Source organism: Nomascus leucogenys, chromosome 9, assembly GCF_006542625.1.
Source record: "Nomascus leucogenys isolate Asia chromosome 9, Asia_NLE_v1, whole genome shotgun sequence".
Lineage (NCBI taxonomy): Eukaryota > Metazoa > Chordata > Mammalia > Primates > Hylobatidae > Nomascus > Nomascus leucogenys.
In genome coordinates, this window is record NC_044389.1 from 109,944,935 (window position 1) to 109,968,846 (window position 23,912).

The window sequence follows — 23,912 nt, forward strand, 5'->3', positions numbered from 1 at the left end:
CCCAAAGTGCTGGGATTACAGGCTTGAGCCACCACGCCCGGCCTCTAACATGCTCTTTTGAACTCACTCCCATGGTGCTTTTTCTCTCAAGGACACCAGCAACATTCTCGAGGACACCAGCAACCTTGATTCTTCTCAAGGACACCAGCGACATTCATTTTGTCAAACCAAACAATCCACTCTCCCTTCTTGTGTTACTTGACCTGTCAGCACCACTGACATGCTAGGCACCTGCACAGATTCCCACATGTAGTGGGTTGGGAACAATGAGCTTGGAGGGTTCATGGCTTTAGAGCAAGTGGAGGGAAGCCTGCCCTTTGCCTAGGGAGAGACATTACTTCCTCCCTAAAGGCTGCTTGCTATAAGCACAACCCTGAGACACAGCCCAGGCAAGAAGCAGTCAGGACCATGCATTCTGGGCATGGCTGGCAAGAAAATGCAGTGACGTGCAGGGTCAGGTGGAAGGCCTCTTCCAAAAGTGTGTGTCCCAAAGGCAATCATTCTTAAATTCCTGAACCCTGGTTCTCCAGCATCAGTCAAGCTTAGTCTTACTATTAATTAATTATCAGCAAATATCCCCATATTAACACACACCTAATAATGATTATAAGGATAACTCACATGTATTGAGCATCTACCATGCGGTGAGCCTGACTATGGCCTCATTTAATCTCCACAACCTCTCAGTAAGGAAAATATAGTTTGGCTCATACAGATTAAGTAATTCAACAGAGAACAGGAAGTAGTGGAACTGATATTCAAACCTACATATGCTTGGCTGGGCATGGTTGCTCATGCTTGTAATCCCAGAACTTTGGGAAGCCAAGGTGGGAGGATCCCTTGACAACAGGAGTTCGAGATTAGCCTGGGCAACACAGTGAGACCCAGTCTCTACAAAAAAAAATAAAAAATTAGACAGGTGTGATGGCACACACCCGTAGTCTCAGCTACTCGGGAGGCTGAGGTGGATCACTTGAGCCCAGGAAGTTAAGGGGGCAGTGAGCAATGATTGCACCACTGCATTGTAGCCTGGGTGACACAGCGAGATCCTGTCTCTAAGAAAAACACACAAACCAAACCAACACACACAGAAAACCTATGTTTGCTTGAATCCAAATCTGTCCTCTTTATGCCTCATCACCCTTCCTGATAGGATTAAATGTGCAGCATTGCAGGACGTACACATATAAGAGAGTAAAGAAGAAAGGAAGAGGACCAAGAATCACGTTTTAAGAAATACTTGAAGAAGCCAAGTGGTGAATTTTTAAAAAGAAGGGTGGTGAACAACAGTGTATGAAAGCTCAGGCAGATGAGGTCTGAGGACAGAGCAGTGCTTGGCTGCTCGTGTAGAAAAAGGGCTTTGGGCGGGAGCATGCTTATTCTCTTCCGTCTGTTGGTCATGAGTTACAGTTGGACTTTCAGGTTAGCTGACTGACAGCTTATACATTTTGTAAGATACAAGAACTCAAGACAATGTAAATCCCAGGGTGGAGTGGAGGTAAGGGCCGATGGAACAACTCACAGCACCAGCCAGCTGGAGATGGAGATATGAGAGGCAGCAGGCAGGATGACTGACGGTGGCGCCCATGGGCTTTGGTGTGAGACTTGGCTTCAAACCCCTGGACATCATTTTCTAGCTCTTTTGAGAGTTAGGTCTTAGGAAAATCTTTTGATATCAGATTCTGAATTAATTGAATGTAATCCATAGCTATTTAGAAAGGAAGATGAAAAATATGCAGTCTTCATTGTGAAATAGATAAATCCCATGCTTAGGAAAAGCTTTTAATTTGAAATTTTACATAGAGTTTTTGTTTAGTGTTTTTTTTTTTTAAACTAGTAAATGGCACACATCATCATTTTCCTCAGCTGAGTAATATCTGACCCTGGTGAATAGTAGAGAAGTAATTATTTCATTTACTTTATCTCTATCATTTTTTCCAAGGGAGAGTGGGTCTGTGAAATTTTCAGAAGCTTAATATACCTGACTTGCAAATGAGCAGAGCTGAAAGGTGGAGAGGCTACCTTACTGTATCATCTGGGAGAGACACTTGATTGCAGAAGAAAATAAAGGCATTTAAATGGCACTTACAGAATATTTTCTACCCTGGACTTTGTTTCCTCATTCATTCATCCCACAAATGTTTGTCAAGCACTCTCTATGCCAACCATTGTTTTAAGGGTTTAATGAAAATTAAAGCTAGAAGAAACACATGAGTCTTTTGTTGATCAAAACTATTCAATAGCTTTATTCTTCCATTCCATCAATCTTATATTCATCTGATTACTCTTAAATCCCAATTCCAACACACAAAGTCTCCTTTCTCTCCAGCCAACTGGTCAACTCTTTGCACCTAACTCACCACCCCATCTTGTTCGTGTTGTCATCATTCTGCATGCCAGGAACGTTCACTCCTCTTCAGTGTATCATTCTTTTTTCCCGTCAGATCCTAATTCAAGTCCCACTACTTTCATGAAGCCCTCTTCACCTGCTTTAGCCTGTGACACTCCTGGAATCCTTCTAACAGCTCTCATCCCTGAATGCCCGGATGACTTTTTCTGATTATAAAAATATTGCAGGATGAGTAAGGAAAATTTGAAAGAGAAGGAAATAGATCACCTTAATTCTTCTTTGCAGAGAACATCATACTTAGCATCTTGTGAATTTTTTATATGGACTTAAAAAAGCAGAACTGATGTAATAATACATATAAAATTTTATATCTTATTTCTCCTACTTAATGTTATATAATTACGATTTCTCCAAGTTATTAAAAACTTTCAGCTATTATTTGTAACATTTGCCTGATTTTCCACTTGAAATGTGTACCATAATTTACTCAGTAATTCCTCTGTCACGAAAAATTTAGTTTGAGTTTAGTTTTTTCCTATTATAAATAACCCTGAGATAAACATAAGGCTTACTCCATATTATAAATTATTTACTTAATTAATATGTTAAGTATATTAATATATATACTGCATAAGTGTTGTACAAAAGGTTAATATTAATTTTCATCCTTGAGTAGACAGTTATTTCACCATATCCTCATTAGCACTAAGTATTCTTTAATAAAAACAAAACAAAAAATTTTGCTAACTTGTGTCACCTGTCTGTCATTTGGCACATGCAGCAATGATCTTCTTCCCCAGATACATTAGTCACCACACTCCCAAATCAGAGTCAGGTTATAATTTAGATTGTACTATTGATTTGAATACCCACTTAGAGCTTGCGAACCTCCCACCTCACGTGTTGAAAAATTACTGTGCCCTCTACAAAGTAAGCTGCGGTGACAATGAGGATTGACAGCTCCTTCTCCTCTAGGATGGTCCTCTTCTTTTGGGATGCAGCCTCAGGGGTCCCTGTGTTCCTTCTCCCTTTCTTCATACTGGTCCCTTCTTCTTTGGGCAACTTGTAATGTTCCAGGAGCTTTGGTGGCTTTAACCAACAGCTTCTTGCTGTTTCCTCAGTTGGCAGAGTGGAGTTACAGTTTTCTCCCCCAGCATTTGTCAGTGTTGAGCATATTTTTCTCATAACTGCTCCCCCTTTCTGCAATGTGAGATCCTATCAATATCGTTCTAATGGATCTGCCTTTCCTTCATTTCCTGTGTGGACTCTGCCCGTGCCAACATGTGGGTTTGCCAATTGTCTTCCTGACCTCTCATTCTACAGTCTTCCTGGGCAACTCCACCTGCCTCCAAGGCAGACTTATCTCGGTGTAACAACTGGGATTTTAAAATTATATTTTATATTACATTACATAATTATTATATTGCATACTTTTATTACATATTTTTAATTAATTTATTCAATTATTTAACTTAATTTTATTACATAATTCATTACATAATGACTATGACAATTTTCAAAATTACATTAAATGTATCTTGGTGCAAAATCTGTAAGTGAAATCTGGCCCCTGCTCCTGAGCTTCAGCCTAATATTCCAACACCTACTAAGTATTTCCATCCGGCTGTCTTCCAAGGTTGTAAGGGAAAGTTCTCTGGGAAGGAAATTGGAGGAAAGAGACTTTATTCCAGCAAACAGCTGACAAACGAGGGAGATGCAGGCTCTGGTGTAAACAAAGATGTGTTCCAGAGAACAAAGGGAGGGTTTGGTGTTTTCTTAAATTTTATTTTATTTGAGGGATGGAGTCTTGCTGTCACCCAAGCTAGAGTGCAGTGGCGTGATCTCATCTCACCACAACCTCCGCCTCCCGGGTTCAAGTGATTCTCCTGCCTCAGCTTCCCAAGTAGCTGGGGCTAGCTTTTATAGCAAAAGTTTCTGCCCAATCAGGTTCAAGTATGCAAATAAAAAATTCAAACTGATTGGTCAACACAGCTGAGCCCTGATTGGTTGATACAGCTGAACCCTGATTGGTTGGTTCAGATGAGCTCTCCTTTGTTGGTTTAGGTGAGCTCTAATTGATTGATTCAGGTAAGCTCTGATTGGTTTGTTCAAGTGAGCTCTGAAAGTTCCAAAGTTAAATAGAGGTGTGGGTTTTGGGGAACTCAGGGTGCTTGTGTGACCTCCAGTCAACAAATGACTGCTTGGCTGTATTTAAAATTTGTGCCTGGTTAGCTGCTTGGGATCCATCTTGAAGGACTGGCTCTGTCAGGTTCACATTTGTGTATACGACCTTCAAGCTCAGCATGTCCAGTTACAGTGATTGTTCCTCTGGCCTCACAACCCTTTCTCCTTCTCCTGTGTCCTCTAGACAGCCTGATAATACCATCTTCCCATTAGCTCTGTGAAATGGTTTGGCTGTGTCTCCACCCAAATCTCATCTTGAATTCCCACGTCTTGTGGGAGGGACCTGGTGGGAGGTAATTGAATTGTAGGGGTGGGTCTTTCCTGTGCTGTTCTCCTGATAGTGAATAAGTCTCATGAGATCCTATGGTATTATAAGCGGGAATTTCCCTGCACAAGCTCTTTCTCTTTGCCGCCATCCACGGATGTGACTTGCTCCTCCTTGCCTTCCGCCATGATTGTGAGGCCTCCCCAGCCAGGTGAAACTGTAAGTCCAGTTAAACCTCTTTCTTTTGTAAATTGCCCAGTCTCCGGTATGTTTGTTTTATCAGCAGCGTGAAAACGGACTAATACACTCTGTGAACTAGGGGTGGGGTCCTGCAGTCCTCACTGTTGGTACCCTGGACTACCAAAATAAAGCTTTTCTGGTCTTCCTGTCTCCAGACCCGCCCTATACCCTTGAGCCGGAGTGACCTTCTTCAATTTGCTTAGTAGCCTTCTATAGCTGGTCATCGTCAGGATTAAGTTAGAAATCCTGAGTTCAGTACACGAAACGGAGCAGCACCTGATCTCTGCTACCTCTCCAGCTTTTCTGGTATAATATGCAAATTGTCTCTCACAAGGACCCCGGCTGCATGAATTCCGGGTTGACTCTTAATTGAGCTACGTCAGAATCCTTTCTTGTTTTCTGTAACAGATTCCTAGGGGCAGTGCCATGCTTTGCAGTTTGTGAATTTCAGAGAGCCTAACAGGTGAGGCACCACCCCTAGAGCCCTGTGGTCACACCTCACATGCCCTGTCTGGGGGAAGACAGCAATTCTGTGTTCTAACTCTCTCTGACGGTCATTCGCTGTGTGATCTTTGGAGAAACACCTGAGTTATTGGGCTTCAGTTTGTCGTCTGTGGAATGAGCTAGTCAAAGGGAACTTGGAAATGATTGCTAAAGTCTCTTTGGGTGATCTCATTTGTGTCTGTTTTTGGTCAAAACCCTGAGCTGATGTAATATTAGAGCCAGGCATTAGAGGGCAGCATTAACTAAAATTTGCTGGGAAGTCCACATATGCTGGACCTTATCTTGGAAGTTGGTTTTGATTTGTTGCCTCAAATATTGATGATAAAATACGAAGTGAGCATACAGAGATATATACATTATGCGATCTTATGAGGATCATGTTAAGCATTTGGTTCTTTTCCTAAAAGTAATGGGAATACTTCAGATTATGATGAAGATTCACAAAATAAGAGATACTGAAGCTTCACATGAAGATTTACAAAATAAGAGATACTGCTAAATCTAATCACTTCTGTTAACTTTTCCAATTATTATAGGAGAATTTTTTTTTAAATACTGAGGCAGAATATTCATAAAATCAGTCACTCTATATTTGAAAATAACAGAAACCAATGAGTCTTAGGCAATTTGCATGAACATAGTGCAAAAATAGAATAGTTTCTCCTGAAATTGATCAAATAATTGCGAGTCTTTGAAAAATTAGTGAGTTAATATTAATCTTCATAAATTGGTATATTTTTGGAATCTGAATATTTCTGTGCGTGTGAGTGTGAGATGCTAATATTTGATGCTGCACAGTTCTCTTCTACAATATGCCAGGTTATATAGTTTAAATGTTTGAGTTGAAAAAAGACATTAATAACCAGTGGGGCCCTTTGTGGCCATCACTGAAGTGGGAGTGGCCAAAATGAAGTTCAATCCCTTTGTGACTTCTGACCGAAGCAGTAACTGCAAAAGGCATTTCAATGCGCCTTCCCACATTCACAGAACAGTTATGTCTTCCCCTCTTTCTAAACAGCTGAGACAGAAGTACAACGTTTGATCCATGCCTGTCTGAAAGGATGATGATGTTCAGGTTGTGTGAGGGCACCATAAAGGTCGGCAAATTGGCAAAGTAGTCCAGATTTACAGAGAGAAATATGTCATCTACATCGAATGGGTGCAGCGGGAAAAGGCTAATGACACAACTGTCCATGTAGACTTTTCCCCCCAGCACGGGGGTTATCAGTAGACTAAAATTAGACAAAGACCACAAAAAGATCCTTGCACAGAAAGCCAGATCTCACCAAGTAGGACAGGAAAAGGGCAAATGCAAGGAGGAAACGATTGAGAACATGCAGGAATAAAGTAATCTTGTATACAAGCTTTCATTAAAACTTGAAAAAAAAAACTGGTGGGGATAATGTAACACAGATGTAGGACAGGGAGAGGTTAAAAGTGTCTGTATGCATACTTGTGTGTGCGTGTGTGCTTGTACGTGTTCATGTGTGTATGCATGGGTGCATGAGTGTGTTCTTGTGGTGTGTGTGCTTGCCTGTGTGTGCATGTATGTGGGCTTGTACTGGTTCGCCTTTACTTTTTTGTTTTAATCAGAGGAAAGTGAACAATAGGTGAAAAGAAAGAGGGTCTATTTTGATCTAAAAGTAGTGTGGTGGGGGGTTAGAATTGCCCCTGGGGAAGGTAAGGTTCTCGATTGCACATCCTGCGGCAGGTAAATAAGCCCTTCCATAATCAGAAAAAGCAGCTCGCTATTCTCTAAGGAAGGGAAGGGTCTCCCAGTCAGCACCTGCTCTTGAATTGTGCAAATGTGAAGGAAAAGATGAAAAAAAAATTAGAGTGATCATGGCTGTCTTAGTCTGTTTAGGCTTCTGTAACAAAAATGCCATGCACAGGGTGACTTATAAACAGCAGAAATTTATTTCTCAACATTCTGGAGGCTGGGAAGTCCAAGATCAAGGCTCAGGCAGGTTTGGTATTAGGTGAGGGTCTGTTTCCCGGTTCTGACTGTGTCCTCACATAGGGCAGAAGGGCAAACAAGCTCCATTGGGCCTCTTTTCTAAGGCACTAATCCCATTCATGATGTCCCCATCCTCATGACCTCATCAACTCCAAAACCCCACTTCTTAATACTATGACCTTGAGGGTAAGATTCATTATATGAATTTTGGAGGGACACAAACATTCAAAACATAGCAATGGCCAAATGCACATTGCTAGGGAAGCTAAACAAGCTCATGCTTTCATACTTGAAGCCAAAAATGGCTTTAACATATTTTATGAAAACCAGTGCAGTTGACAGAAAATGGAGATTTAAAATTTCATGTAAAGTAAATGGTGATAGATAAAAGTCGAATCTCCTATCTGTTTTCCTTTCATCTTCTCCATCAAAGACAATAATTTGGTTTTAAAAAGGGCAGGGGAAAGGAAATTGGGAGATAAACTAGATGGCATGATTTTGAAGCAGACTTCCGAGTTCAAAAAATGCACTTATCCTTCAATTGGGGTTAGAAATCCAGTCAGTGTTGACTGAAATGAATAGAAGTTGTTCCACGTCCTAAGCTGGGGAGAAGTTGCTGAACCACAGTCAGTGATCCTTAAAGAATCATGAATAGAATAAGACTGGTGGACAAATGTACATTCTTTGTTGAAATATCAATTTAATGAAGTGAATTCTGCACACTACAGTTCTAGAAAATTAACATCAACATTGGACAATACTTTTAATTTTTTTGTGTGTGCGTGTGTGTGTGTGTGAGACAGGGTCTTGCTCTGTTTCCCAGGCTAGAGTGCAGTAGCACGATCTCAGCTCACTGCAGCCTCGACCTCAAGGGCTCAGGCCTCCCAGCTACTCAGAAGGCTGAGGCAGGAGAATTGCTTGAAACCGGGAGGCAGAGGTTTCAGTGAGCTGAGATTGCACCACTGCATTCCAGCCTAGGCAACAGAACGAGAGTCCATCTCGAAACAAAAATAGGGCAGCTAGGCATGGTGGTACACCCGTATAGTCCCAGCCATATGGGAGGCTGAGGTGGAAGGATGACTTAAGCCCAAGAGTTTGAGTCTAGCCTGGGTAACACAGTGAGACCCCATCTCTAAAAAATAAATGAAAAAGTAAAAACTGGGAAGCTCCTTGATTAATATGTGACATATTTATTATAGAGACAGTTTGGCTTTTAAACTTACAGACAATATTGCTTTGTCTCTGAAGGGACAGCAAACATTTCCGTACCAACTCCTGAAAATGACTAATGGGAGCAAGAGTACCCAAAAGACTACAAACCCTTTCACCAAATCAGGGGTCAGTAAACTGTCATACGTGATTCGGCAAGGAAACTGAAGGATCTAGGAGATGTTTGAACAGAGACATTTTAGAGAATTTCCTTTAAATGATGAGGGGATTGAAGGAAATGAGGGTAAATTCTATTAGAGTGTAGCCAATATCTGGAATTGGCCAGGAAGTAAAGCTATTCCAATTTTGTTTGGATGGTAGAGATGGCTTATAGAAAGTGGTCATTGCTAGGTTACTAAATTTGTTATGTTCCAGAAAAATCAAAGGAGAAAGAAAGACATCAAATACCACACAAATATAAACTGACAGCTGCCCATGAGCTTTTGAAACACTAAAGACAACTTTAGTTGAATTTCTAGATTTCAGTTTTGAGGTTTCAGTTGGCCCAACATGTTCTCAAAGGATGTAGCCTTTACTGAATCTGATTAGGCATTATATGCATAAGATGTAACATCTTGGATTTCTACTGGAATTATTACCACCTGAAGAATTTCAAAGTCCTAGCGATAAGAACAATCTGAACTATGGATTAAATTTTTTCTTTGACATATATTCAGGGTCTTCTGTAAAGACATGAATTTGTGGTCATAATTGTGACAATATTGTAAAATAATATTGATTTCTGCAAGGTCAAGTGCAGCAGACGTCAAGGCTTACTAGCTGTCTTGCTCTTAAACTTTCTATAAGAAAAGCAATCTCATGTGGAGACAACACCAGGGATTTTAAAAGAAAAGAGCTACGATTTGGATTCTAGAAAGCATGCTTTCAACGAATGAGTTCATGTTTTTGAGAGGGCTTTGTACACTTTAAAATGTTCTATAAATGTGCATTCAACTTAAGTGAAATTGTCTATGATACTCAGAATCCATTACAATTCAGGTGAATGGATTTGGTAGTACCGGAAAGAGTGTAATTGAACTTCATAGGTTTATTTGGTAAGAAAGCGCCCTGTTCTCAGTGACTCAGGTGTAGGTACACAATGTTCTGAACCAATAGGGTTTGCTAGGACACTTTCCAGTGATGAGTAGGACTTCTCTGAGGAGTACACCGCTGTTACTCAGAGCAATTGACAAGGTAAGTAGGAGTTATGGCTTTGATATTTGCCATAGTTGCTTCCCTCACTGCCTGTTTTTGTGCAGTTGCCCTGGATGTGGGATGGATGCAAAGAAGATTGTATTTAACTTACTGGCAATAGGACGAGGAGGTGGGCATCTATCAAGATAATGGTAAAGAGAAAACATTGCCAAAATGCAGGAAGAAGACACACACAGACAGGAGCAAAGGATGAATGAGACTTTGACCCACTGGCACGGCAACAGAATGAGGAATAAAATAAACTATCTTCCAGGGTGATCAAAAGCTAGCATTTTATAGATCATGATAGGTGAACATCGTCAGATTTTCTGTAATCTACAAAACCTCATGATTGTTTCAGATAATTTACAATCCTGCATACAGCTATGCCTGTCAGGACTTGTTAAATTCCCAGAAAATGCAAAAGTTAATGACACTGTGAACCCTGAAGAGATACAACTATTATTCATGGCCAGGCATAGTGGCTCATGCCTCTAATCCCAGCATTTTGGGAGGCCGAGGCAGAAGGATCACTTGAGCTCAGGAGTTTTAGGCCAGCCTGGGCAACATTGTGAGACCTCATCTCTACTAAAAATTAAAAAAAATCAGCCAGGCATGGTGGTGCGCGACTGTATTCCTAGCTACTCAGGAGGCTGAGGTGGGAGGATTGCTTGAGCCCAGGAGATTGGGGTGCAGTGAGCTATAATCATGCCACTGTACTCCAGCCTGGGCAACAGATTGAGACCCTGTCTCAAAACAACTCCAACAGCAACAGGCCGGGCGCGGTGGCTCACGCCTGTAATCCCAGCACTTTGGGAGGCCGAGGCGGGTGGATCACGAGGTCAGGAGATCGAGACCATCCTGGCTAACACAGTGAAACCCCGTCTCTACTAAAAATACAAAAAATTAGTCGGGCGTGGTGGCGGGCGCCTGTAGTCCCAGCTACTCGGGAGGCTGAGGCAGGAGAATGGCATGAACCCGGGAGGCGGAGCTTGCAGTGAGCCGAGATAGCACCACTGCACTCCAGCCTGGGTGACAGAGTGAGACTCCATCTCAAAAAAAAAAAACCAAAAAAAAACCCTCCAATAGCAACAACAACAAAAAATTGTTAGTCATGTGGAGTGATACCCCAAACTTAAACGCTTTCCAAGCTACTCTTGCCTTGATCATTCGTGTTAGCAGAGACGGGGGACCCTGTTTAAAACATTAAATGGCCAGAACAATAGAGGGAGAGTGTATTTGGACTCCCTGGGGAAATTGTTTTCCAAAAACAGCCCAAGAACAGCCCAAGAGAGCTGGTTTGTTATAGTCCTAATTGAGGAAGAGAGAAATTATCTATCTCAAGAACTTGGGTGAGAGGCTTGCTTTCTTAGGGAGATTGTGGTGAAAATACAAAAGATCTGTAAATAAACATGAGATAGTGACATAGATGTTTAAGAATTCTCTAACAATAATCAAAAATCTGGCCCGTCACACAATGCGTGTTCATGGTGAACCTAAATCATTTGTAGACAACCTACTTCTGGGTCAGGGCTTTATACATGGCAGAGCAGCTCCCTCGCTGTGATCTATTGAAAGTCAGCTCTTGATTTGTAAAAAGTATAAATAAAACAGAAAAAGAAAATTTAAAAAAAATCCAAAGGAAATAAGAACAAAAGCTAGTTTCTAAACACTCTTTGGCAAGGAGAGCTGAAATACTTACAGACAAGTAATAAACCCACTATTTTGCTTTAATCTCTTTGAAGGAACAAAGTGTTGGCTTATCAAGGGTTCAGCGAAAGGACTGATCGCCATCTGATTGATGAGTTTGTGAAGGACTTCCCATAACTGAGCAAACGTGTTTTGTGCCTGGGCAGTGGTGCTGCTGCCTTTGGTCTCTGAGCAGTGGTCTGCGAACACTGGAGAACTGTAGGGAACAGAAGTGGGTAGGCATTTACAGGCGGGTGGATGCCACTCTAGGGTGTGTGTTAGTCAGGGTTCTCCAGAGAAACAGAACTAACAGGAGATCTAGCTACAGGTGTAGAAAGAGAGTTATCATGAGAGATTGGCTCACAGGATTACGGGTGCCGAGAAGTCCCATGAACTGCCATCTGTGAGCAGGAGATTCAGGAAAGCTGGTGGTGCAATGCAGTCCAGACCCAGGTCCGTGGACCAGGGGAGTTGCCAGTGTAAGTCCCAGTCCATCTGAAGGCCGGAGAACCAGGAGTGCCAGCATCCAAGGGCTGGAGAAGGTGGGCGTCCTGCTCCCAGAAGAGAGCGAGTCAGCCCCTCTGCTGCCTTTTTGTTCTATGTGGGCCCTTGAAGGATTGGATGATGCCCTCCCACATTGGTGAGGGTGATTTTTTTCTACTCAGTCTACAGATTCAAAATTTGGTTCAGTCAATTCAACTAAAATACTAATGTCTCTGGAAACACCCTCACAGACATACCCAGAAATAATGTTTCACCAGCTATCTGGGCATCGTTTAGCCTGGTCAAGTTGACTTTTAAAATTAACCATCGGCCAGGCACGGTGGCTCATGCCTGTAATCCCAGCACTTTGGGAGGCTGAGGTGGGCTGATCACCTGAGGTTGGGAGTTCGAGACCAGCCTGACCAACATGGAGAAACCCTGTGTCTACTAAAAATACAAAATTAGCCACGTGTGGTGGCCCATGCCTGTAATCCCAGCTACTCGGGAGGCTGAGGCAGGAGAACTGCTTGAATCTGGGAGGAGGAGGTTGTTGTGAGCTGAGATCGCGCCATTGCACTCCAGCCTGGGCAACAAGAGCAAAACTCCATCTCAAAAAAGAAAAAAAAATTAACCATCACAGTGTGTGTATGTGTATGTGCGTGTATATGCATGCATGTGTATATGCGTATATGTGTCTGCATGTATGTATATGTGTGTTTGAGTGTATGTGTATATGTGCATCTATGTATGTGTGTGTGTGTATGGGTGTATACGTATGCATGTGTGTGCATACATGCATGTGTGTATGTTAAGGAGAGAAATCTATAAACCTCAAGAAAAAAGCTGACAAGTTTCTATAGCAGATTACTAACCTGGCTGGTGGTCACCCCTTCACTGTGCAGCTCCTGGCACTCACGGTCTAAGAATATCTTCTGCCTTTGCATGGCTGGGGTGCCTCCTTCCCCTAACCTCTTTCCTGGTCCTCTTCCTTGTGGTTGCAGGACTGACCTGGCAGAACCATGGCCCGGTATACATGTTGAGGTTGTGAAAGATGGCTTCATCCACAAATCTTAAATCTGTAGACTAAAATGCCTGTGGTATTCATGTCTCTTTGTGGTGTGGTCTGTCTGAAAGAAAGGTAAGCTTGAGTGAAGAGCCCTGGAATCTGCAGCCCCCGTGTCTTCAACTATGCCCCATTGCCCATCACTGGTGGCTTTTTCCTGGTTGATTTCCCGACAGTGATGAACCTGTTGTCCTGTCAGTGTTGCTTTTGGTAGGAACGGTCTTCTGCCTCTTCCTGATCACTTCCCTCTTCCTTTCTTTGTCAGGCTGATGCCTCCCTGTGGCTTGGCTTTGAACCTGGTGGAACATTTAGGGTTGCCCTCTGAGGCCTCCCACCCTCCCAGTGAAGGCAGCTGGGGTCAGGCCTGCTTTGCTATCCCTTGAAAGGCACAGGCTGTCCTCATGATGGAGCCCCTGTCCACACCCCTTCCACTCTCGGTTGCCTCAGGCTGGCCACACTAAATTTGTCTCAGTGTTTCAAAAACACCAGTTATTTCACATCCTGTTGCCTTGTTCACAGTAGTCTCTCTCTGGCATAATCTCTCCTGCCTGCCTCGTGCACACTTAGATCAGTTTCCTGGAACTGCTATAACACATTGACCAAAACTGGGTGGCTTAAAACTGTGAAAACTTTTTCTCTCACAGTTCTGAAGTCTGAAATTGAGGTGTTGGCAGGGCCACATTCCTTCTTGGGCATGTGGGTTCTTCACATATAAGATGCTGACAATTGTAAGATGCGTTATTATTTTATATACTACCTAAGAAAGAAAAAACTCTGCCAACTAACTTAGGTCATGCTATCAACTTTAAGATGCATCCCAATTTCATTTTATGTGAAAAAATGTGCAATTAATGGAGTGCAGCATAACTTATAGAAAGCCAAATGAATTCCGCTCTCTGGAATCACAAGATTAGGATATATCAAACTGAATAAATAAATAAATGCACATTGGCAAAACTGGCCAAGCACAAAGAGGTTAAGACAATGTGGAAAGACCTTGCAAATATGACTTCTATACGCTCATTGGGTTCTGCCATTTTGAAGCACTCACACAAGTCTTGGAAGGCAGAAAGAAGCAGCAGCCAAATCCTAGGGCATTTGGTGTTTTCTGCTGGCAGTGAAAGTGATAGAGGTGGCAGGCACAGCCTCTGGCTTCCAAGGTGGCCACAGGCAGATGTGGGGTGGCTACACTCACTGCACCACCTGCTGTGCAGTGGTTACTGGGCTCCTGTGTCCAGGGCACTGTGTGGCTGTGGCTGCGGCTTCCCGATTCTGGCCATCATAGCTGTGGATGGAGGTACGTTCTTGAGTGCAAGCATTTCCGAGGTAGCTTTCCTGATAGGGCGGGTACACAGTGTTCTTGGAGCAGTTCCTAGAGGTCATGTTAAGCTTCCATCTCCAGGCCTTACCAGTGTTTTCCAAGCAACCAAAATTATTTATCTCATTTCTGCTTAAAAGGCATAGAACAGTTCTTGTTTCTGGCACTGAGTTCCAGCTAATACAGTGTTTGAAACCAAACATGGTTGCAGGTAACTGAGTCAAGATTGGAGTATTTGGATAGATTCAATTACGCTGAAGTAACAATTTCCAAATCTCATCAGCTTCACAAAATGAACTTCTGTCTGTCATTCATAGTGTCCAGGGCTTTGCTCTAGGTGGACATTCCAGGACTCAGGGTGATATGTTATTTTGGTATGCCAACCTAAGGCTCTGCAACAGGAGAAGGAAGCTGGGGAATTAAGTGCTGAATGCCAACTCAACATACAAAACTCAGTTGCATTTCCATATACCAATAACAAATTGGTTGAAAAAGAAGCAATATAATATTCCATAGTGTATATAAAACACATTTTCTTTATGCATTCATCTGTTCATAACACTCAGGTTGGTTCCATATCTTGGCTACTGTGGAGTGCAGATATCTCTCTGACATACTAATTTCATTTTCTTTGGATACATACCCAGCAGTGGGATTGCTGGATCAAGTGGTAGTTTTATTTTTAGCTTTTTGAGGAACCTCCAACTATTCTTCATAATGGCCGTCACTCCTGACTGCTCTTTTGGATGCAGAGTGCATCCTCTTTTCCTGCAGTTCACGCAGGAAAAGCATCCAAGGCTGGGAGAGGAGAAAACTCGGGGTGCTGATGGCAGCGAGCTTTTCCATATTAAAGGGAGCTGTGTTCTCTGAAGTTAGAGTGTCTTCAGCTGTGGCTTATCTCCCTTCAGCAAGCCCAGGTCCCATGGCATGGATTCTGAGGAAGACCTTGGTGAAGAATGCGCACTCCTAGCTCAGACCAAACTCTGCAACCTTAGCAAAGCTGGATATTCGATCTGTTGCATTCTTCTGATCATGTGTTACAACCTACAAATGGCAGAGCCATTGGCAATCAAACACCTGATGTTTTTCCCTGGTGTAATCCATGCCCCAGAGAGACAGGAAACCCTCCCTTCGTCTTCTCGGCCTCAGTTTGGGAAGGTGTTTACCCCTGGGACCCGGGGCTTCAAAATTCAGCAATAATTACTGATATGATTTGGATATTTGTGCACTCCAAATCCTATGCAGAAATGTAATCCCCAGTGCTGGAGGCAGGGCCTGGTGGGAGGTGATTGGATCATGGACGGGATCCCTCATTAATGGCTCAGCACATTCCCCTTGTGATGAGTTAGTTCTCGCTGTGAGTTTCTGGGAGATCTGGTTGTGTAAAGTGTGTGGCACCTGCCCCCCCTTGCTCTTTCTTGCTCCCACTCCTGTGGTGTGAGACACGGGCTCCCCCCTTACCTTCCACTATCACTGTAAGCTCCCTGTGGCCCTCCCCAGAAGCAGATGCCAGCACCATGCTTCATGTCCAGCCTGCAGACCATGGGCCAATTGAGCCCCTTTTCTTTATCAATTACCCAGTCTCGGGTATTCTTTCATCACGAGGCAATTGTCCTAATACCATCACTCCCATGTCCTAGCTTCAAGGAAGGCTGTTGTTTTAGTCCCAGCCCAGGGAAACGTGAAGATACAGCCTCACAAAATTGAATGTGGAACTCTTGGACTTACTCTTCCATGCCTGATTTAAAAAAAAATACTAGGGTCCGGGAGCGGTGGCTCACGCCTGTAATTCCAGCACCTTGGGAGGCTGAGGCGGGTGGATCATGAGGTCAGGAGATTGAGACCATCCTGGCTAACACGGTGAAACCCCGTCTCTACTAAAAATACAAAAAAAGCAGTCGGGCGTGGTGGCGGGTGCCTGTAGTCCCAGCTACTCAGGAGGCTGAGGCAGGAGAATGGCGTGAACCCGGGAGGCAGAGCTTGCAGTGAGCCGAGATCACACCACTGCACTCCAGCCTGGGTGACAGAGCGAGACTCTGTCTCAAACAAACAAACAAAAACTAGGAACAGTTACACATAAAAGATACTCAGTAAATATTTCTGGAACTGAATTTCAGGTAGGATATCTAGCCCCACCTATTAATCCTAACCTCTGGCAAAGGTGGCTTTAATGTTGTGAATGCTTAAGAAGCCTTAATGAGATTTAAGAACTTTCCCAGGAACAAATAAGTTTTCGTGTTATCCCCCTCAGTGAACACTGTGACACTTACATAACCCAGCATTCCTGCCCCATCAGCCTGAACTACAGAAGAAGGCGGTATTTCATTGATACCCCGTTGAGGATGCGGGGCCAGGGTCAGCCTGATTGACTGACACTCCTGTCTGCTCAGTGCCCCTCCTCCTCCCTCTCCTGCTCTGCTGTAGCCCAGGAGAGCAGCCCCTTCTGCCCTGGGTGCTGCCCTCTCTGCCTGCTGCCTTCCAGCTGGGCTTGGCCACTGTGAGGCGCTGCTGAGAGCAGAAAGGGAAGCCGGAGTCCGGGTGCCTTTCTTCCCGTCTCTGGGGGACACAGCAGCAGCTTCCATCCCTCCAGTCGTCCTGGCTGCCTCCCTCAGGCCCTCCATGGGTGCTGCTTCTTCCAGGGACCCCAGGCTCTGCCTCCAGCACTGCCTCCTCTGCTTCTCTAGCCTAGGAGGGTAGCGGCTTCCTGTGTTTAAAAGCCTCTGGGTTGCTTTATTAGTTCCTGACTGGCTTCTTTCTAGATACTCCCACCATCTGTTTAAATGAGCAGCATGGATTTTTATATCCTGGTTCATGACTGATGCTCCTACCTCAAGATGTCCCTGGTCACCTCTGAACCTCCTCAGGGCTGCCACCCTGCCCCTGTCCACAAGCGGCCATGCGTGAACTCCCCCTGTGGCCCCCATGCCGGCCTCCTGTGCTGCTGTGTTCTCTGTGACTAGAGCATTTGTCACTCAGCTGGGCATAGCTGTACCCTGTTGAGGAAGGCCCTGCTGTTAGTCCCAGCCCCGAGGGGAGGGATGACGAGTGCTTTGCTGCTCTGTTTGAGTGCAACATGGGCCTCTCAATTTCCCATTGCGAAAACCAGTGTTGGACGCAACCTTTAATAAGGATTTAGAGATAGTTTACAGATCATAGAAAATAAGAACAGAGCACAGAAAAACTTAAAAAAAAAACCCACTGTGGCTATGCTTAGAACTCAATGTCATTCATTCCACAAATATTTATTGAGCACTGACCACATACTAGGGAGCTTTTCTAGGTGTGGTGATTAGTGTTGGAGAACTCAGTCAATAAATATGAAAACACACCACAAAATAAATGAATAATTCAGGCAATTGCTCTGCTCACAATTGTTCTGAAGAAACTAAAACAGAGGAGTGAGATGGAGAGACACAGTGGGGACTGGGGAGCTACTTTGATTCGAGTGACACAGGAACAAACACATCACCAAGAAGGTGAGACTGAAGCCAAAAACCAATGATGAGACAGAGGGAGTGACACGAGGCTCTGGAAAACCTCTGCACAGGTAGGTACAAGTCTCTATGTGACTCCCACATTTTCCTAGAGAAGAACTTGACAAGGACATGGCCATGTTGTTGCAGGGGCAGGGAGTGAGTCTCAGGAGATCTCAATTGAGTCAGCACCTTTGCTTGGGAGCAGGACCCAGGAGAGGTAGCCCAGAGCAGCATGAAGGCCTTGGCTGGGGTGGGGCAGGCCTGGGAGTGAGGGGCAGTGAGCAGCCCAGAACACTATGACCCTGCTGCTATGGCCTCCCTTTGCCCTGTGCAATGAATGGAATCTTTACATCCCCACCAAAGTCATATATGAAGCCTTAACCCCCAAGGTGATGCTATTTGGTGGTGGGTCCTGTGGAGGTGATTAGGTCGTGAGGGTGGAACCCTCATGAATGGGATTAGAGCCCCTCTTAGTCCGTTTATTGTTGCTATGAAGGAGAACCTGAAGCTGGGTAATTTATAGAGAAAAGAAGTTTATTCAGCTCACAGTTCTGCTGGCTGGAAGTTTCAGGATTGGGCTTCTGGTGAGGGCCTCAGGCTGCTTCCAAGCATGGAAGAAGGTGAAGGGGAGCTGGTGTGTGCAGAGATCGAATGGTGAAGAGGGAAGCAGGAAGGAGGGGAGGGGCCAGGTTCTGTTTAACAAACAGCTCTTATGGGAACTAATAGACTAAGACCTTACCCCTCCCCAGAGAGGGCATTCACGTATTCCTGAGGGGCCAACCCCATGACCCCAAACCTCCCATTAGACTCCACCTCCAACAATGGGGATCAAACCTCAACATGGCATTTGGAAGGGACAAACGTCCACACTACACCAGTGCTTCCGATAAAATAGCCCCCAGAGAGATCGCATGCCTGTTTTGCCACATGAGGACAGTGAGAGCACAGCTGTCTGTGACCCAGGATGCAGGCCCCTGCCAGACCCTGAATCTGCCAGCACCTTGATCTTGGACTTTTAGCTTTCAGATCTGTGAGCTATCTACGTCTTTTGTTTATAACCCATCCAGTGTACAGTACTTTGTCACAGCAGTCTTAACGAACCAGACTCCCAGTCAGAAGGTGTGGTCTTAACCAGACTTTTCAGAAGGCATTTTGAGAACTCTGAAAGGTGATCTTTTTGGCTCCCTGCTTGTGTGGGGTGGTAAAAGAGGGGTAAGGTGTGTTTCCCCAGAGAGTCGGGCAGCATTTCTCTTTGTTGCTTGATAATGGACTCCCATTTATTCAGAGAGGATTATATGGGTGTGTCTTAGTCTGTTTCCTGTTGTGTTACAGAATAGCTGAGACTGAGTGACTCATAAAAAATAGAAAGTTGTAAAAATTTTCTCCCATTCTGTAGGTTGCCTGTTCACTCTGATGCTAGTTTCCTTTGCTGTGCAGAAGCTCTTTAGTTTAATTAGATCCCATTTGTCAATTTTGGCTTTTGTTGCCATTGCTTTTGGTGTTTCAGACATGAAGTCCTTGCCCACGCCTATGTCCTGAATGGTATTGCCTAGGTTTTCTTGTAGGATTTTAATGGTTTTAGGTCTAACATGTAAGTCTTTAATCCATCTTGAATTAATTTTTGTATAAGGTGTAAGGAAGGGATCCAGTTTCGGCTTTCTACATATGGCTAGCCAGTTTTCCCAGCACCATTTATTAAATGGGGAATCCTTTCCCCATTTCTTGTTTTTGTCAGGTTTGTCAAAGATCAGATAGTTGTAGATATGCGGCATTATTTCTGAGGGCTCTGTTCTGTTCCATTGATCTATGTCTCTGTTGTGGTACCAGTACCATGCTGTTTTGGTTACTGGGATTAAGAAAATGTGGCACATATACACCATGGAATACTATGCAGCCATAAAAAATGATGAGTTCATGTCCTTTGTAGGGACATGGATGAAACTGGAAAACATCATTCTCAGTAAACTATCGCAAGGACAAAAAACCAAACATCGCATGTTCTCACTCACAGGTGGGAATTGAACAATGAGAACTCATGGACACAGGAAGGGGAACATCACACTCCGGGGACTGTTGTGGGGTGGGGGGAGGGGGGAGGGACAGCATTAGGAGATATACCTAATGCTAAATGACGAGTTAATGGGTGCAGTACACCAACATGGCACATGGATACATGTGTAACAAACTTGCACATTGTGCACATGTACCCTAAAACCTAAAGTATAATAATAATAAAAAAAAACCAAAAAAAAAAAAAGAAATAGTAAGACTCAGATTTCATTCCCAAAAAAAAAAAAAAATAGAAAGTTGTTCGGCTCAGTCTTGGAGGCTTGAAAGTCCCAGATCACAGGACCCATATCTGGTGAGGACATTTGTGCTGTGTCATCCCATGGCAGAAGGCAGGGGGCACGAAAGCAGGGGTAAGAGGATGAGAGAACAAGAGAGGGCTGAAATGACTTTTGCAATGAACCCACTCTCATGATAATGGACCCATTTTCGCAATAATGAGGTCAGTGCTTCATGACAGCAGGGCCGTTATGACCTAGTGATCTCTTAGAGGGTACATCTCTTTACACTGTTGCATTGGGGATTATACTTTCAACACATGGACTTTGGGGGACACATTCAAACCATAGCAAGGTATTTGGCGTTTTATCGCCATGCAATGTTAACATTTCTCTCATAACCCTGGGTTACCCTTTCCTCATGAATTGCGGCATCCTTGCTGAACTCTTGTTCTGTATGGTTAAATCTCCTATCAGAGTTTTGGGGCTGTATCCAACTCCGTAGTTTTGCTGTAAATAATGACTTTTCTTTCTGCCCAGCAAAATATTTTAAAACAAGATGATACTTGATATGGAATGGCTCAAACATCCTTTATTCCTCTGATAAATAACTCACTTGGTGTGAATAATTCAGGCAATTGCTCTGATCACAATTGTTCTGAAGAAACTAAAACTGAGGAGTGAGATGGACAGACACAGTAGGGACTGGGGAGATACCTCGATTAGAGTGACACAGGGACAAAGACATCACCAAGAAGGTGAGAAGAAATTCTTTATCCCCTCATCATCCTATCTGGTGGTCCCCACTAAAGAAAACCCGCCAGGATTTCCTTCAGTGCAGCTAAAAGGGTGATGCTGGTGGCTGAGACTTGCTCTGAGAGGAGAACAAGCTTGCTCAGTTCTTTAAGGCCTCAGTTTTTAGCTGGCAGGTGGACTGAGGCCAGCCTCAGTTCCTCTCCATGTGTGCCTCTCCAACAAAGCCACTCATTTTATCAAAGCCCACAGGCTGAGAAGACTGCTGAGTTGGCGAGCATAATCGAAGTGACAATCCTGTATTTCCTAATGATGGAAATAGTATTTTTTTTTGGAGTTACAGTATTCTATTGGTTAGAATAAAGACACAAGTACCAGCCACACTCAAGAGGAGAGGTTTACCCAAGGGCATGAGTACCAGGAGGCAGGGATCTAGTGGAACGTCTTGCCATCTGCCCACTTCCTGTCTCATGAACAATGAGCTCCCTTGGTTCATGAGACAAGGAGCTCCATTCTTTCTCATTACTAGTCTTCTAGAAACCTTAGAAAATAAAAAAGGTGATGGGAAACCAGAGACAATCATCTTTCCAATTACAAAGAGAAGATGGATTCTGAAAACGATATGCCATAAGGCATGACATCAAATCTAGAAATGTTTTAGGATAATTTTTAACACAAGTGTAATGAGAAGAGGGCCGGGGAGCATGAAGTCCTGCTATGGCTTCACTAAGAATGAAATTTGCCCAGTTTCTTTCACTACTAAGTTCCTAGACTGCTCAATCAGAAGTAGGGGAGAAACAGTGTCTTTTACTTTAGCCAAGCATTTAGTGCAAGATACAGATAAATATTGCAAGAACATTAGACAAATTTTTAACCTGTTGAACTGTGGACTCCAGGCAGTTCACATCAATGAAGACAGAGTTTTCCTGTGACTTGATACAGAACATCTCTGTTTAGTGCAAAAGCTTTAGCAATGGAATATAAGGGATATTCTCATCAAATTTATAGCGAACACGATGTTGAGATAAATGCAACCAAATGGACTCATAGAATCAGACAGAGTTCTGACCTTGACCAGCCAGAGGGATGAGTTGAAAGTAAGATAAATTATAATTGTATGTTTCATAATTGGCTGTAAAATACCGATGGCACGAATACAGGTTGCAAGAAGCACGACATAATAGAAACATTAAAGAAAACATGAGTTAGGTGTTTTATGTAGTGGAAGTTCCTTATTAGTTGAGAATGTAATTTGAATGATGTGGTTTTTTGGCCTGGACGGTAGAAGCTAAAGAGTATGCAGGGAAGGGTATCAGCTTCATCTAGGGAGGTCATAGAAGGAGTCATAAAGGATGTGTGGCTGGAGGAGGTGCATTTTAGATAAGTAAGAAGTTATTAAACTGCTGAAAACTAGGTGGGATAGAGAAAGCTGTTCCAGAAAGAGGCAATGGTTGAAAGAAAGGCAAGAATACAGACATTTATCCATGATTTCAGACAAGTTTTTCTCACCAAAAGGATTCAAGAAAACAAGATCAAGACCATCCTGGCTAACATGGTGAAACCCCATCTCTACTAAAAATACAAAAAATTAGCTGGGCGTGGTGGCGGGCGCCTGTAGTCCCAGCTACCCGGGAAGCTGAGGCAGGAGAATGGCGTGAACCCAGGAGGTGGAGCTTGCAGTGAGCCGAGATCGCGCCACTGCACTCCAGCCTGGGCGACAGAGTGAGACTCTGTCTCAAAAAAAAAAAAAAAAAAAGAAAAGAAAACGAGACAATGAGAATCAAAAAATGAAATGGGCCTTGGTACAGGAGACAAAGATAATGAAAGTAGGAGTAGATCTTCCTAAGAAATGTAGTCACATGTGTGCTTGGGACCAGGTGTCAGGCTTTGTTCAAGAAATTTTCAGCTAGGTATTATTATGGGATTTATGATGAAAGGAATGGTGAGGGAGTTAACTTAGGTCCTCTGGGAAAATTAGTGTTTAGAATCACTAGCCTAATGATAGTTTTATACCTTGTAAAATAAGTCTGGTGCAATTATCTAAGACATATTTGCATGCTTTTTTTTTAACTTTTATTTTTAAGTTCAGGGGTACATGTTCAGGATGTCCAGGTTTGTTACATAGGTAAACCTGTGTCATGAGGGTTTGTTGTACTGATTGTTTCATCACCCAGGTATTAAGCCCAGTGCCCATTAGTTATTTTTCCTGATCCTCTCCCTCCTCCCACCCTCCACCCTCTGATAGGCCCCAGTGTGTGTTGTTGCCCTGTATGTGTTCTCATCATTTAGCTCCCACTTATAAGTGAGAACATACAGTATTTGGTTTTCTGTTCCTGTGTTAGTTTGCTAAGGATAACAGCCACTATCTCCATCCATATTCCTGCAAAGCATGTGATCTAATTCTTTTTTATGCCTGCATAGTATTCCATGGTGTACATGCACCACATCCTCTTTATCCAGTCTATCTTTGATGGGCATTTGGGTTGATTTCATGTCCTTGCTATTGTGAATAGTGCTGCAATGAACATACACAAGCATGCATCTTTATAATATAAAAACTTATATTCCTTTGGGTATATGCCCACTAATGGGATTGCTAGGTTGAATGGTACTTCTGACTTTAGGTCTTTTGAAGAATCACCACACTGTCTTTCACAATGGCTGATCTAATCTATACTCCCACTAACCACGTATAAGCGTTCACTCCTCTCCACAACCTTGCCAGCATCTGTCATTTTTTTGACTTTTTAATAATAGCCATTCTAACTGGTGTGAGATGGTGTCTCCTTGTGGTTTTGATTCGCATTTCTCTAATGATCTGTGACGTTGAGCATTTTTCGTATTTGTTGGCTGCATGTTTGCCTCCTCTTGAGAAGTGTCCGTTCATGTCCTTTGCCCACTTTTTATTGGGGTTGTTTGTTTTATTCGTGTAAATTTGTTTA

The 23,912-nt window shown here is 43.4% G+C and overlaps 1 pseudogene; it reads left to right on the top strand.

The window, feature by feature from the left end:
- Window positions 1-6,450: 6,450 nt before the first annotated feature.
- On the top strand, window positions 6,451-6,889 carry LOC115836653 (annotated as a pseudogene).
- The last annotated feature ends 17,023 nt before the right edge of the window (window positions 6,890-23,912 follow it).